General features: G+C 37.9%; 1 protein-coding gene across 5 annotated transcripts in view; it reads left to right on the top strand.

Annotated features, from left to right (window-relative positions):
- RHOBTB1 (Rho related BTB domain containing 1) overlaps positions 1 to 17,037 on the top strand; it is a 75,734-nt gene that overhangs the window by 8,917 nt on the left and 49,780 nt on the right. Inside the window, exons 4-5 of one of the 5 annotated variants that reach the window (XM_023185589.1) lie at positions 2,995 to 3,087; positions 4,392 to 4,491. The exons of the other annotated variants lie outside the window; for them this stretch is intronic. The gene's annotated coding sequence lies outside the window, so the exon portion shown is untranslated. The remainder of the gene's footprint in view (positions 1 to 2,994; positions 3,088 to 4,391; positions 4,492 to 17,037) is intronic. 5 annotated transcript variants of the gene reach the window in all.

The raw sequence follows: 17,037 nt of genomic DNA, 5'->3' as shown, positions 1-17,037 counted from the left end.
CTCAAAGAACTTAGAGCCCACGGTTTTAGTAGATCCATGTTAGGGCCCAGGAATCTGAACTAAAACCGTTTTATCAAAGTATATCTTATATTTGAAAAACAAATTATAAGTATATAAAAAATTTTCCTAAATTGAATACACTCACATAACCAGCACCTAAATGTAGAAACAGAACATTACCACCACCCAGAAGCCCTTCTCATGCCCCTATCCAGCCACTACCCAATCAATGTAACCCTTATCTTGACTTCTAATACCATAAATTAGTTTTGCCTGCTTTTGGACTTTATATAAATGAAATCATATCCTATGTATTCTTTTGTGCCTGGCTTCAATATTATGTTTCTGAGATTCATCCATAATGTATGTAGCAGTAGTTCATTTTTAGTGGTGTATAATATTCCATTGTATAAATAGGCCTCACTTTATTATTTTTTATCCATTCTACTGTTGATGGGTTGTTTCCAGTTGTTGGCTATTTTGGATAGTGCTGCCAAGAGCATTCTTGTACAGATAGCAGTATGCAAAACAAAACAAATCCCCCAGTGAGTCCAATGAGCAGCCAATCTTGACTGCCTTCTCTGTATCTTCCCCTTCTCTCTATGTCTCATATAACACGCCCACGGCCATTGATCCTTTCATGTGAACGTACTTTTAAAACATAAGCCATGAGGCCCTTGTGCTTCCAGTATGTTCTCCTGGCTCTTTACAATACAGGTTCACCAGCTCTCCATTTCATCAAGATATCTGCATTTGTTCTCTCTAAATAGGGATGAGATTTGGCCTCACTTCAGTAAGCATGGGAGAATAATCGACACAGTGGACATGGAGCCAAAGGCTAAATTTGGCAGCTGATCATTAAAGCTCCTAGAAAGAGGCTTCAAGTAAAGGAACTTGTTTCCCTTTGTGTGTATCAAACAAAAGTCAACAATGAACCCTTAGATCAGATTCTAATATTCTTTAAACTCTATTTATTTGAAGTAGACCAGGGACTATTTTCTGACATGACTACTGAAATCTCTCAAAGTCTCATGACTTGATCTGGAAAGATTAGAGAATGTTTTCCCATGGCCTTGTTCCTATACCTAGCATGCAACAGGTATATCCTTGTTACATTGCTCTAGGCTGAGGGGCTATGTAGTTTTCATGGTTGGGCCTATTGAGGTATTAGTTCCTTTGATAGAAGTAAAGGGAACTGAGTAACCAGGAACTCCAAGATGATATATTGATGAGTGGGACATCTGCTCAGGATTGAAAAGAAGGGTCCAGGAGCAGCAAGGCTGTTCCCTGCCATATGAAAGATGTTTCACACACAGTTCTTAAGGTACACAGAGAGAAGGTCAAGAGTAGATGTTAATTTCACATAATGAAGGAAGAATGTTTTCTCACACACAAAGGTATTTTATTTCCTTGTTTTCCTACCTCCATGCCCTCTTTTTTGTAAAATTTCTTTGTTTCACAAAGAACATATGTTCACTATAGAAGAGATGGAATATATAGATGAGAAAAATTAAAAAAAAAATGAATTATAATCCTATCCTATAAAAGATGTTGGCATTCGTATTTTAGTATATCTCTATCTCAATCTTTTTGTGTGTATTTAGGCACATAATTTTTAAGGAGTGGTGTTATTCTGTAAATTTTTTAATCTTTTTTAATTTAAAGATTTATCATGAACATCTTAATATAACAATAAGTGTACTCCTATAACACATTTTTGGTGGACATATATTCATTTTTCTTTAACCCATCTCCTGTGTTTGGACTTCTAAAGTTATTTTTGTTTCCACAAATAGTGATATGATGATGAACATTTTTTTTTTTTTTTTTTTTTGACAGAGTCTCACTCTGTCACCCAGGCTGGAGTGCAATGGCGTGGTCTCGGCTCACTGCAACCTCCGCCTCCTGCCAAGTAACTTGGCAACCTCCCAAGTAACTTGGACTACAGGCGTGTGCCACCACACCCAACTAATTTTTGTATTTTTAGTAGAGACGAGGTTTCACTATGTTGGCCAGGCTGGTCTCGAACTCCTGACCTCGTGATCTGCCTGCCTCGGCCTCCCAAAGTGCTGGGATTACAGGTTTGAGCCACCGTACCCAGCTGATGAACATTCTTTAAATGAAATCTTTTTCTATACATTTATTGTTTTTCCAGGAATAAAACCTGAAAATTGGATGAAAGTTATGACATTTTAAAGTCTTTTGACTTAAAATTTCTAGTCGCACTCCAGACTGGTATCATTTTCCACTTCCACAAACAGTGCTTCATCCTGCTTTTTAAAATTGTACAATCTTTCATGTAATAATTTGTACCTAAAGTTGGAAGGTATAGGAACATGCTCTGAAAAATACTAGCTGGAAAGTAAGAGATCTTAAGAAGTCTGGTTAATTTTCCACCAGCACTTTTGCATTTATGGTCTAACTTTGCTGTGAAAACCTGAAAAAATGTTTCTTCCTTTGCCTGAATCAAAGCACAGCCTAGTCCTAACGAGCACATGATAGTCTCATAAATGTTTACATACAATTGCTTGATTGTCATTGTATCAGAAGACCACAGCAGGTGGTCACCCTGCTGCTCCAGAAGCTAACCTGGTAACATCTTTAGAGAATGCTTTCAATGAGTAATTTACTACAGAAGGCTGTGGAGACTTTTCTTCATGAGTATGGGTTTTTAAACACCCACAGTCTACAGCCTTGGTATTAGCTTTCTCAAATGAGTGCTTACAACTTTGCCATCTCTGAAGACTTGACCAATATTTTGATTATTAATTCTTGACAAAGCTTCCCCATCCAGCTCTTAGCTAAACCCCACCCCCATGAGGATGATAGGGCCTCCAAAATCAATGTGTAGAGTTTCTTGTTTCTTTCTTTCTTTCTTTTTTTTTACTTTAAGAAAGTATTGAAGTGTAACACATAGAGAAATGTATGCAGTTCACAAATGTACATCTTGATGACTTTTTGCAAACTGAACATACCTATGTAACTGGCACCTAGATCAAGAACCAGTACACCACCAGTGCCCTACTACTGGTCACCACCCGACTCCACCCTCAGTGTGTTTGAAACACCTCACATTTTATGTCCAGGGTAAGTCCTTCCTTTACAGAATTCTATGTTTGCGTGAACCATTACTTTATATGAGCTAGCTACTGTTAGCTTCCATCAGGATGTCTCCCTTGTCACTGAAAATGTGTAGAAGTCTGCCTTTCCAAGATTGCAACGTTAAATTTGGGCACTGAGTGTGCATCAATATTTATGTGTTTGTGATTTCCAGGTACACAAATACATACATGGCATGCATACCAACAAATTTGGAACTACTTTCTTCTTAATGAATGTAAAGCTGAATTATGCTATATTGATCTGAGCTGAGATTATCTTTAACTACAATTGATTGCCATAGAATATTTCATGTACGGTGTTTCCAGTTTTTTAAAATTGCTCATTTCAGTTACCGTAAGTATTCCCTTTGAATGCTCAAGATTTAAAAGCCAAGAATTTTTCATCTTCTGTTTGAGATAGAATTGTATGTGTTTGTCCTGAATATCCACAGCTGTCTTTTTATATGGTTCAATTTCTGTGTTTGATATTCAGAAAAACATCATTTTGATTCCTGTGGGTTTTTTTTTTTTTTTTTTTTTTATGTGAGAGCTTGAGTCAGAGAAAGAAACAGGTTTGGCAGACTCTCTATGTTTTTTATATACATATGATTTTGAAAAACAATTTATGTGTTATCAAAAATCATATATTATGATTGGGTTGTACTCTTAGTAGAAGTGACAATCAAGGGTAATACTTAATCTATCCATTAGTTTTTAAAAAGCTAAAATGTCTTTCTCATTATGGAAATAATATGTCTAAGAATATTATTCAGCCATAAAAAGTAATGGAGTACTGAAAGGTGCTACAATATGGATGAAACTGCAAATACTACACTAAGTGAAAGAAGACAGACACAATAGGCCACATATTGCATGATTCCGTTCACATGAAGTGTCCAGAATAGGAAAATCTGTAGAGACAGAAAGTAGATTTGTGGTTGCCAGAGCTGGGGCGAATGAGAATAGAGAATGACTGCTAGTGGATACAAGGTTTCTTTGGGGGATAATGGAAATATTCTGGAATTAAATAGCAGGAATGGTTGCACCACCCTGTGAATATCATAAACACCACTGAATTGTATACTTTAAAAGAATAAGTTGTGTAGCATGTGGATTTTATCTCACATTTTTTTTAAAAGTAAGACATGTGCATTGTAGAAAATTTGAAATCAAAAGTAAAGTAGAAAATGGCAGGAACAAGTTATAGCCTCATTGTCCAGAAACAATTAGTGTTGCTTTCTAGTGTATTTCCTTCCAGTTTGTTTTGTTTTTCATGTATTGTTGTTGCAGAGGGAAAACGTCACTGTTGCTTCCTGTTCCATGACAGAGATACAGTTACTGAATTTTAAATAGTCACATAGTAAAACCAACCCAACCCCCTTAAAAAAGGGTAAGTCCCAAGAAATATTTGTTTATTTGTCAGAGGGAAGTAATGGATGGGAATGCAAGTAAGACAAGCAGAGAATGATGGCTAGCCCTGTAAGAAGGGATGAAGAAGGACCTGAAGGGAAGAGATCCCAGGTCCTGAGAGGCAGAAAGACAGATTTGAGCAGTTGTCATGAAAGGTGAGACTCCAGAGGGCAACATTTGAAAGAGACTTTTTTAGGAGGTTCACTGTAAGACGTGTAACAGGTGAGGTAAGCCACACCTCTCTATTCATAAGCAGCTACATGGTTCACAGCTTTCTAAGAATCAGTTTGTGTTTCTTTTGCTTTGTCACTGTGCTAAGACAGTGCTTCAGGTGAGTGAGTGAGGCACAATTTTATTTGGGTTACACATACTTATTTACTGTTGTTTCAGTCGAATGTATTTCACATTACTATTCCATACTTTCCCCTCAACAATATCAGCATTTATCTGGATTATTGCAGACTCATCATAAGCATAACTTCGATGACAATCTTAATAGATAAGACGTACTGATGTTCTCTTGATACTAAACACAGAGGTTGAAATATTTCACAAGCATTATCTAATATAATCTTCACAACAACCCATGGAAGGAGATAATTATCCCCAGTTTACAGATAAGAAAATACAGGCTCCAACAGATTAATTTGCCTAATATCACTTAGCAAGTATCTTAATCATTCCCTCACTTGTCATAGGTTGTTTTCATTTTTTTTTTAAAGACGTGGTAAATATATTTGCTTTTAAAATATTTCCCATTTATAAAATTATTACTTTAGATGGATATATTAGAAAGTATTTTTTAAATTTACAAGGGTTGAGATTTTTTGTTCATGTTATAGAGCTTTTCCCTTCAATTGTTTCATTTACTTCTTTGTGGGCAGAGAATTTGGTTGACAACAATTTACACTTTGGGGGATTTGGGGCCTTATGGCCCAGTATGTGGTCAGCTTTTTAAATGTGCCAAGAACACTTGAAAGAAAGCTATCTTTTTATAGGTTTAAAAATGTGGGATATTTATTAATTTAGCCTTAGTATTTGTTATTCACATCCCCCATGGTTGTTTATTTTCACTTTCTTAATCTGACATTGCTTTATTCTGATTTTGTGTCCCATATATTTGTTATTGTTGTGAGTTTCTCCTTATACTTAAAAAGTTTTCTTCATTTTATTCTATGTCTTTTGGTCTGTGAAGGTTCATGTGACTTATATTACGAATTGGCCTTTTGTAACCTTCTAGATTATCTCTGGCAGATACTTTTTCTATAGCATTTTGTAACCAAATTCAAAATAACTACGTAGGATGATCTTACGTTTTTATTGGCTTTGGTTTCCATAGTTCTTTAAAGCCTTGATGCCTTTGTTTGTTTTTAGTATTTAATTTTCAGTTATCTCTAGGTGTTTTGGCTAGTATCTTTGAGCAGTTTCCTTAAGGGAACTTGGGTTTTTTTTACCTGAGTCTTTGATATGTAAGAACAGCTTTATGTTGCTTTCATGTAAATATCAATTTGACCCAAGTCAGAAATTTATTATTATGTCCTTTTTCTTTCAAGAATCTGTTTTTTTAATTTTTCATTTTCAAGTATGATGGATGCATGTTAGTTGTACGTATTTATGGGGTACATATGATATTTTGCTACAAACATAAAATGTATAATAATCAAATCATGGTAACTGGGTGATATGGTTTAGTTCTGTGTCCCCGCCCAAATCTCATATCCAATTGTAATCCCCACATGTTGAAGGAGGGGCCTGGTTGGAGGTGATTGAATCTTGGGGGCAAACTTCCCCCTTGCTGTTCTCATATTGGAGTTCTCAAGAGATCTGGTTGTTTAAAAGTGTGTAGCACTTACCCCTTTGCTCTCTCTCTCCTGCTGCCATGTGAAGACACGCTTGCTTCCCCTTCGCCCTCCACCATGATTGTAAGTTTCCTGAGGCCTCCCAAGCCATGCTTGCTATACTGCCTGCAGAACTGTGAGTCAGCTACACCTCTTTTCTTTATAAATTACCCATTCTCAATTCTTTATAGCAATGTGCGAACAGACTAATACATTGGGGTATCCATAACTTCAAGCGTTTATCATTTTTTTGTGTTAGAAACATTCCAATTCCACTCTTAGTTATTTTAAAATATGCAATAAATTATTGTTAATTTATTATAGTTGCCCCATTATGCTACCAAACTCTAGATCTTACTCCTTCTGTGTAACTGTATTTTTTACCCTTTCTGTCCCCCTTTCCACTACCCTTCCCAGCCTCTGCTAACCACCATTCTATTCTATTCTCTACCTCCATGAGCTCGAATTTTTTTTAGCTCCTATATATGAATGAGAACATGAAATATTTGTCTTTTTGTGCCTAGTTTATTTTATTTAACATAATATCCTTCAGTTCCATCCATGTTGTTTCAAACAACAGGATTTCTTATCCATTCATCTGCTGATGGACACAGGTTTTATTCTATATTTTAGTATTATAAGTAGTGCTGCAACAAACATGGGAATGCAGATATCGCTTTGATATACTAATTTTCCTTTTTTTGTTGTTTTGGATATATACCCAGCAGTGGGATTGCTGGATCATAAGAGAGTTTGATTTTTAGTTTTTTGAGGAACATCCATATTGTTTTCCAAAATGGCTGTGCTAATTTGCATTCTCACCAGCAGCTTGCAAGGGTTCCCCTTTCTCTACATCCTCACCAGCAATCATTATTGCCTGTCTTTTTCATAAAAACCATTTTAACTGGGGTGAGATTATATCTTATTGTAGTTTTTACTTGTGTTTCTCTGATGACTAATGATGTTGAGCATTTTTTCATATATGCGTTAGCTATTTGTACATCCTTTTCTAAGAAATATCTATGCAGTTCTTTTACCATTTTTAAATTGGATTTTTTTTCTGTTGAGTTATTTGCGCTCCTTATATGTTCTGGTTATTAATCCCTTGTCAGATGGGTAATTTGCAAATATTCTCTCCCATTCTGTGGATTGTCTCTTTACTTTATTGTTTCCTTTGCTATGCTTGATGTAATCCCATTTGTCCGTTTTTGCTGTGTGATCTCAGGAAATCTTTGCCCAGCCCAATGTCCTGGAGTGTTTCCTCAATGTTTTCTTATAATAGTTTCATAGTTTGAGGTCTTAGATATAAGTATTTAATCTATTTTGATTTAATTTTTGTATGTGGCATGAGACAGGGGTCTAGTTTCATTCTTCTGCTTATGGATATCCAGTTTTCCCAACACCATTTATTGAAGAAACTGCCTTTTCCCCAGCATATGTTCTCGGCACCTTTGTCAAAAATAAGTTGGCTGTAAATGTGGGAATTTATTTCTGGGTTCTCTGTTCTCTTCTATTAGTCAGTGTGTCTGTTTTTATGCCAGTCCCATGCTTTTTTGGTTACTATAGCTTTGTAGTATAATTTGAAGTCAGATAATGTGATGCCTCCAGCTCTGTTCTTTTTGCTTAGGATAGCAGTGATGATTAATACTGAGTGTCAACTTGACCGGATTGAAGGATGCAAAGTACTGATCCTGGGTGTGTCTGTAAGGGTGTTGCCAAAGGAAACTAACACTTGGCTCAACTGAATCTGTAGATTGCCTTGGGTAGTATAGGCATTGTAACAATATTGATTCTTCCTATCTATGAACATGGAGTAACTTTCCATTTTTTGTGTCCTCAATGTCTCATAGTTTTCATTTTAGATAACTTTCACTTCTTCTAGGCATTTTGTTTTATTTGTAGCTATGATAAATTGGATTACTTTCTTGATTTCTTTTTCAGATTGTTCATTTTTGGCATATAGAAATGCTACTTATTTTTGTATATTGATTTCATATCCTGAAACTTTACTGTTTATCAGTTCTGATCGTTTTCTGTGGGATATTTAGTTTCTTCTAAATATAAGATTGCATCATCTGCAAACAAGGATAATTTGACTTCTCCCATTACAATTTGAATGCCCTTTATTTCTTTCTCATGTCCAGTTGCTCTGACTAGAATTTCTAGTATTATGTTGAATAAAAGTGGTTGACAGTGGGCATGCTAGTCTTGTTCCAGATCTTAGAGAAAAGGCTTTCACTTTTTCCTCATTCAGTATGATACTGTCAGTCTGTTATATATGGCTTTTATTGTGTTGAGATATGTTCCTTCCATACCCAGGTTTTTGGGAAATTTTATCATGAAGGAATGTTGAATTTTACTGAATGCTTCTTTGGCATCTATTGAAATGATCATGTTGTTTTTTTCCTTCATTCTGTTCAGATGAAGTGTCACATTTATTGATTTACGTATGTTGAACCATCCTTACATCCCTGGGGTGAATGTCACTTGATCATGATGAATAATCTTTTTAGTGTGTTGTTGAATTTGATTTGCTAGTATTATGTTGAGGAATTTTGCATCTATGTGTATTAGATATATTAGCCTGTAGCTCTCTTTCTTTGTTGTGTCTTTGTCTGTTTGTGGTATCAGGATAACACTGGTCTTGTAGAGTAAGTTTGGAAGTATTCCTCCCTTCTTGATTCTTTGGAATAGCTTGAGTAGGATTGCTACTAATTCTTAAGTGTTTGAGAGCTTAGCAGTGAAGCCATCAGGTCCTGTCCTTATTTATTTGTTTGTTTGTTTGTTTATTTATTTATTTATTTTGGACAGAGTCTTGCTCTGTTGCCCTGGCTGGAGTGCAGTGGTGCAATCTCAGCTTACTGCAATCCCTGCCTTCCGGGTTCAAGTGATTCTCCTGCCTCAGCCTCCCAAGTAGCTGGGATTACAGGCATGCGCCACCACACCTAGCTAATTTTTGTATTTTTAGTAGAGACGGGGGATGGGGTTTCCCCATGTTGGTCCAGCTGGTCTTGAGCTCCTGAGCTCAAGTGATCTGCCCGCCTCAGCCCCGCAAAGTGCTGGGATTACAGGTGTGAGCCACCACGTCCAACCATGTCCTGGCCATTTATTTGATGGGAGACATTTTTATTACTGCTTCAATCTTGTTACTTGTTATTGGTCTATTCAGATTTTGTGTTTCTTCATGGCTCAATCTTCGTAGGTTGCATGTGTCTAGGAATTTGTCCATTTCTTCTAGGTTTTCCAGTTTATTGACAGATAGTTATACATAATGGTCCCTAATGATTCTTTGAATTTCAGCAGTATCAGTTGTAACATCTCTTTTTTATATCTGATTTTATTTATTTGGGTCTTCTTTTTTTTTCTTAGTCTGGCTAAAAGTTCGTCCATTTTACTTATCTTGTCAAAAAAATTCATTTTGTTGATTTTTTCTCTTTTTATCTCAGCTTCATTTATTTCTGCTCTGATCTTTATTATTTTCTTCTACTAATTTTGGGTTTAGTTTGCTCTTGCTTTTCTAGTTATTTAAGATACAAAGTTGTTTAATTGAGGTTTTTCTACTTTTTTGATACAGGCATTTATTGCAATAAACTTTCCTCTGAGTACCATTTGTGCAGTATTCCATAGGGTTTGGAATGTTGTGTTTGCATTTTCATTTATTTCAATAAATTTCTAAGGTTTCTTTTTAATTTCTTCAGTGACTCAATGTTCATTCAGGAGCATATTAGTCTTTTCTTGCGTTGCTGTAAAGAAATACCTGAGACTGAATAAATGATAAAGAAAGAGTAAATTGGCTCTGGTTTATGCAGTCTTTACATGAAACATGGTTCTGGCATCTCCTCAGCTTCTGGGGAGGCCTCAGGAAGCTTATAATCATGGTGGAAGGTGAGAGGAGAGCAGCAGTGTCTCATGGCCAGAGCAGAAGCAAGAGAGAGAGAGAGAGTGAGTGGGGTGGGGGAGGAGCCACACACTTTTAAATGACCAGATCTTGTGTGAACTGAGAGCATGAGTTCACTTATCACCAAGAGGATGGCTCAAGCCGTTCATAAGTGATCTACCCCCATAATCTAAACATTTCCCACCAAGCCCGAACTGCAACATTGGTGATTACAATTTAACATGAGATTGGGTCAGGGACAAATACCCAAACTATATCTAAGAGCATATTGTTTGATTTCCATGTGTTCATATAGTTTCCAAAGTTCCTCCTGTTATTGATTTCTAGTTTTATTCCATTGTGGTCAGAAAAGATACTGGATATGAATTTTTTAAAAATTTTTGAGACTTGTTTTGTGGTCTGACATATGGTCTGTCTTTGGGAATGTTTCATGTGCTGAGGAGAAGAATATGTATTCTACAACTGTTGGATGAAGTGTTCTGTAAATGTCTGTTAGGTCCATTTGGTCTATAGCAATTTTTTTTCTTGATTTTCTGTCTAGATGATCTTTCCAATGCTGAAAGTGGGTTATTGAAGTCCCTGGCTGTTACTATATCAGGGTCTCTCTCTCTCTTTAGCTCTAATAATATTTGCCTTATATATCTGGGTGCTACAGTGTTGATTGCTATATTGTCTTGCTTATTTGACCTCTTTGTCATTATATAATGACCTTCTTTGTCTCTTTTTACAGTTTTTGTCTTGAAATCTATTTTATCTGATATAGAGATACCTAATTCTGCTCTTTTTGGGGGGATTTTATTTGCATGGAATATCTTTTTCCATCCTTAAGACTCTCTTATGTGTTTTTAAAATCATCTTCAAATAGTGTCTTAGTGAAATTTATAGTCATTCATATCGTTATTTCCTTATGGAGATTTGTGTCCATTAGTTTTAGAAGATATTTTGATAAGATACAATGGGATTCTTATATAATTTGTCATTGATATGTAAACATTTTAGTGAAAAAAAATGCATAGATTTGGAGTCTTCCATTGTTTTTCTCCTCCTCCTTCTCCTCCTTGCTTTTCCCTGCTCCTTCCTCTTTTTTGTAGTGGGAACATTTTGTTCTATTAAATCACATTATGCTCCTTAGTTCTCAGGAACACATACCATATTAGTCCATTTTCACATGGCTGATAAAGACATATCCAAGACTGGGTAGTTTCTAGAGAAAAAGAGGTTTAATGGACTCATGTTCCATGGGGCTGAGGAGGCCACACTATCCTGGTGGAAGGTCAAAGGCAGACAAGGAAAAAAATGAGATCCAAGTGAAAGCAGAAACTCTTTACAAAAACATCAGATCTTGATCATGTGAGACTTACTTACTATCCCCAGAATAGTATGGGGCAAACCACCCTATGATTCAATTATTTCCTACTGGGTCCCTCCCACAACACGTGGGAATTAGGGGATCTACAATTCAAGATGAGATTTGGATGAAGATTTAGATGCGACCATATCGCATACTATTCAAGAGATTGCATTTTGACAGTCAGTCTCTTTATTGTCTTTGGTCAATCATCAGTAAAGACAAAGAAAGATTGTCTTTACGTCTTTATTTAGAGAGAACTTCTTATGCTTGACCTGTATCTCACTAATTAATTTTACAACATTTTCAAGTCTACTATGTACTGTTGCCAGCATGGCTTTCAATTTGGTGACCTTGTATTTCATTTGTACGTGGTCTTTCTTTATCTCATCCCATTACCTACTTATAATTCCATCTGCTATTAGTTTATAAATGTATATTATCTTCTTTTACATGATTAAGTACATAAATCTGATTTTTGAAGTTTTTATTTTGCTGTTTTATATAGCACGTTTATCTAAGTGGAAGACCTTTCTTCTGTGCCTTTAGGTAATTGCTTGTACACGTCTATGCTTCAGGGTTTTTAATAGGTCATATGTTGAATGGTCTCTGTTTACACTATCCATACACAAAAGGATTCACAAAGGCCAAGGATTGACGTATATTCCAAATGCTTGGATGACCATAGGCTCTGTCAAAGATCAAGGTAGGGCTGTCTCATAGCATTCCAGGAAATCACCCAGTTCCAGAGCAGACAAGCAAAGGTACTCAATATAATATGAGCTGAGAGAACCTTTGAGGGTGAATGAATTAAGGACAACAGTGAGGAATGTGACCATGGAAGTTATACTAATGTTCAGTCTTAAGAGGCAGCACCCCCTTACCTGACTCCCTCTTGCATTAACCCCACAAGATCAATCAGTTCTGTCATAGGGTCAAAACTGAAAGGGTCTGGTTGAGTGGGCTGCAGGAAGCAAAAGCAGAACAGAGAGCATCTTTTTCCATACTTTGTTCTCTCTACCTGGTCCATCCTCAACAAGGAACAGTCAGCAAGTTGACTCCATGCTGATAGCAGCAGGCTGGTTTCCTATTGGAGCCACTAGGAAACTTTCTTCCTCCACCCTTCTTTCTTCATCGTTGTCCCAAGTCAGTGTGGCTCTCATTACTCCAGATAATGGGCATCTGTGGTGAAGAATGTTTGCCTACTTCCTGGGCCAATTCTTTTCCTTGTGGACATGGCAGTCTGCTGGTCATCAGTGACGTTCTCACTTGGCTCCATGGAAGTGAATTTGGCAGAAATCCTTCAAGTTTCTGGTACATGGTTACTTTTTACCATTAGTTTCTGGTACTGTTGTAGAGGCTGCTATCTGTACAGACTAAGGCTACTTGCAGTGAGATGATGGTAGAGGAGGGTTCAAGGCATCAGTGCCTTCATTGCCATCTTGTCTTGAAGTCCAGCTAATTGCATTTTGTGATGTGGCTCTTTTGGGCTTAGTCTAAACGCCTTTATTCAAGACTCACTTTCATGTTATAAATCATTATCCATATGTAATGGGTAAATGTGCCTCTCTTTTTCCTTTCTTTTCCAGCCAAGTAGTGACTCACCAAAAAATGTTGAGAAACCCTTGAATTAGGATATTTAAGTCTAAAAGTGGATGAGAACTTTATGAGACTTTTATATGTAAATATTATTAAGATTTATAAATCAACTCTAGAAACTAGAACAAAATAAACAAGCACTCATTTGTTTTTCTAAATCCAGTCTAATCCTAAGGCCCTCCTGCCTGCACAAATTGGGGCTCTCCTCCCCATGACCACCTTCCCATTTGGTGAAAGGGTGTGGTCCTTGGTCTCTGGTGGTTCCCGTGGTTACTGATGCGCTTCCTGTCAGGGAGCAATGGTTGGTGCAATGCCATCTGTCAAACACTGCTCTTGTGATGGGCCACACAGATGTCCCTCGAGGTGTTCCTCTCACCAACTGCAGGCTTAGCCACACACTGCTGCTTTCGAGGCCACAGAACTTAATGATCAGTCACCAGAGATAGCTGCGTGCAAGTTCTCTGCCAGCCCCGGGTGGAAGGTTTTCTAAGAAAGGTGGAGTAGCTGTATTTTTATATTCAATTCAACAAACGTTTATTGAAAGCTGCCTATAGGCCAGGCACTGTGACAAGATTTGAGGATTTAAAGATGAATAACAATTTCTGTTGCCAAAAATGTATAATCTTGGTAGGGTAGAAGTGGAATGCATATAAACATAATAATCAGTATTACAATCAGAATTTGATAAACCCCCTTAGAGACAGTGCAAAGGAAGGATGTTTGCAGTGTGTCTTCTTCCAAAATGTAACTTGAATCTGTACTTGGCTGCATCTCTGCTGATTCTGCCCTGTCGGAGGCACCATCCTTTCTCTCCTGGAGAACTTAGGGTTTCCTCGCCATTCCTCTGCCATTGCACCCCTGCCGACATGACATGTTCTCTGTACATACAGCAGTCTCAGTGATATTGGTGATTCCTTTAAAAAGCAAATCAGGGTTGGGTGTGATGGCTCATGCCAGTAATCCCAGCACTTTGGGAGGCCAAGCAGGGAGGATCACCTGAGATCAAGAGTTCAAGACCAGCCTGGCCAACATGGTGAAACTCCATCTCTACAAAAATACAAAAATTAGCCAGGCATGATGGTGGGTGTCAGTAATCCCAGCTACTCAGGAGGCTGAGGCAGCGAATCACTTGAACCCAGGAGGCAGAGTTTGCAGTGAGCTATCACACGATTGCACTCCAGTTTGGGCAACAAAGTGAGACACTGTCTCATAAAAAACAAAAAAGAGCAAATCAGGCCTGTAATCCCAGCACTTTGGGAGGCCAAGGTGGGAGGATAGCTTGAGCTCAGGAGTTCAAGACCACCCTGGATAGCATAGTGAGACCCCCATCTCTACCAGAAATACAAAAAATTAGCCGGGCATGGTGGCACATGCCTGTAGTCCCAGCTACTCAAGAGGCTGAGGTAAGAGGATGGCCTGAGCCCGGGAGGTGGAGGTGGGGGTTGCAGTGAGCTGAGATTGTGCCACTACACTCTAGCCTGGGTGACAGAGCAAGCCTCGACTCAAAACAAAACAAAACAAAACTTAAAAAAAAAAAAAGCAAATCAGAACCTACCACACTTCTGCTTAAACACTGCAGTGGCTTCTCACTGCATTTAGAATAAGATCCAAACTCCTGACTATGGCCTGAAAGGCTGAGTATGATCTATCCCCACCTACCTTTCTAACTTTCCCGCTTCCCCACTTCCTGTCAGGCTCTCCACGCCTGTTTCCTCTCCCATCTCTTGACTGGGCCCTTCTCATTCTCCAGATGGCCCGAATGAGGCCTCTTCAGAGAGGTCACCCAGTCTGCCCCTTCAGGCTTCCCATCCATTATTTTTTCTCAGCATCCCATCCTTTGGTTTTTTTCAAGGAACCCCTCAAATTTGTGATGATGTATTTATCTGTTTAGTTGTTTCTTTCCACCTGAGTGTGAACCAACCCTGGCTTGCTTTTCACTGTACGCCTATAGGCCTGGCACTCATTCAGTGCTTAGCATATAATTTTTAAATTAAGACTGCCTTAGTCCCACAGGTGGAGAACGATTTCAGCAGGTGAGTTAAGGGCACGAGGAAAGGGCCTTTGAGCAGAAGTAATGACATAGGCAAATTGTCAAAGGAGAGGTTCCCTAGTATATTTGTAGAAGAAAGTAGACCCATGTGTCTGAACCCAGCACAGTTCACTTATGATGGTTTTGAAATCTGCCCTGGAATTTTCATGCATCTTTTAAATTTTTGGTTTAGTTTTTCAAAAAATAAATGAAGTCTTTTCTTTATTTTTTCAATGAGGGCAATGTTTATTAAGAACAGTACATACGGTAGAAAAGAAGATTGGTTTCTAATCTTGGTTCATCTCCCCCACTGACCTTGAGTTTTAAAAACATAGAGAGCACGATCTTGTGTGGGTCTCCACTGTCATAGAGCCCTGGTGAGAATCATGAGCAGATGTAGTAAAAAGTACTTCTTTCATATCAGCAGGTGGTTCTGTAGTATTTGCATCCATAGACTTATATGCAGCATCCTTTCTGTTACTTACTCTTTTCTTTTTTAGCCAAAACAGTCCATTGAAAAAATAATATTGATTACAATAGTGAATTCTGTTGATTTAAATGGTGGAACACAATGTTATCCTGGAGATATAATTCTGTGAAGTTTTGATTCAGGAAAGTCCAACTCAGCCCTTGCATCTCTTTCCCGGCTCTGGGTCCATTCTTTATTCTAGCTGAGATGTTTATTTTATGTATGAAACAGCTCCCATCTACCTACAACTGCTGATTAAAAGCTCAGAATAATGAAATCTGCACAGTCAAAACTTGACTGTTGGCTATAGTTATTATGCAACTCTTAACATTTTTCTTTTGTTCTTGTCAATAAAATAAAATTCTCAGCTTTTTATTTCAGAGCTAACTCTTCAAATACACTAAAATTTGTTGCACTAGTATTTTTTAATGGCTGAGCTAAGTTACTTCTTAAAGTTAAGATTATATGCTTTTGGGAGGAATAAGAAAATGTAGTGTCTGAGCAATAGCATCATTCAGACTGTCTGTGAACAGCTAAATGGAGATAAGAGTACAAAGGTCACTCCATGGGCCTTCAATTTTTGTCTTTAAGCAGACTGCTCACCATGCCTTGGTAGAAATAGCAAATATAGGGCCATACGTGATGTCTTACGCCTGTAATCCCAGCACTTTGGGAGGCCGAGGCAGGCAAATCACCTGAGGTCAGGGAGTTTAAGTCCTGACCAACATGGAGAAACTCCATCTCTACTAAAAATAAAAAATTAGCCAGGCATGGTGGCAGATGCCTGTAATCCCAGCTACTCGGGAGGCTGAGGCAGAATTGCTTGAATCTGGGAGGCAGAGGTTTGTGGTGAGCTGAGATTGTGCCATTGCACTCCAGCCTGACAACAAGAATGAAACTCCATCTCCAAAAAAAAAAAAAAGAAAGAAAGAAAAAGAAAAGAAATAGCAAATATAACAAGAGACATAGCGTAGGTGATAAGATGCAGCATATCCCAATGCCTGGATGATTCGCAGCAATTAGGAGACCCCTAGTGGGGTTTCTTAGGCAAATGATAACTCTCTTCCTACCCACTCATCTTGATTTCTGAATTTCTCATGTTAGAGGAGTCTTGCACGCTTGCCTGAAATCAGTTAGTGGCCCTACACTGAAGTGCGCCTGTCTGAGCAAACAAGTACATCAACCACAGTGCCCTGAGTTATTGAGTTATGGGGGCAGAACTCTAGAGGTCTTTCTTCTAGGTGTCTTGTAAATGAGGGAGTGGGCATGCACCGAACTTCCTGGGAGTCTGTTTCATAAGAGAGGGACAGAACATCATGAAGGTCATCAAGGCAAAGACTGAAGG

This window comes from Piliocolobus tephrosceles, chromosome 9 (assembly GCF_002776525.5).
Source record: "Piliocolobus tephrosceles isolate RC106 chromosome 9, ASM277652v3, whole genome shotgun sequence".
NCBI lineage: Eukaryota > Metazoa > Chordata > Mammalia > Primates > Cercopithecidae > Piliocolobus > Piliocolobus tephrosceles.
Note: the sequence above shows the minus strand (reverse complement) of the source record. Positions and strands in the feature narration are given on the sequence as shown.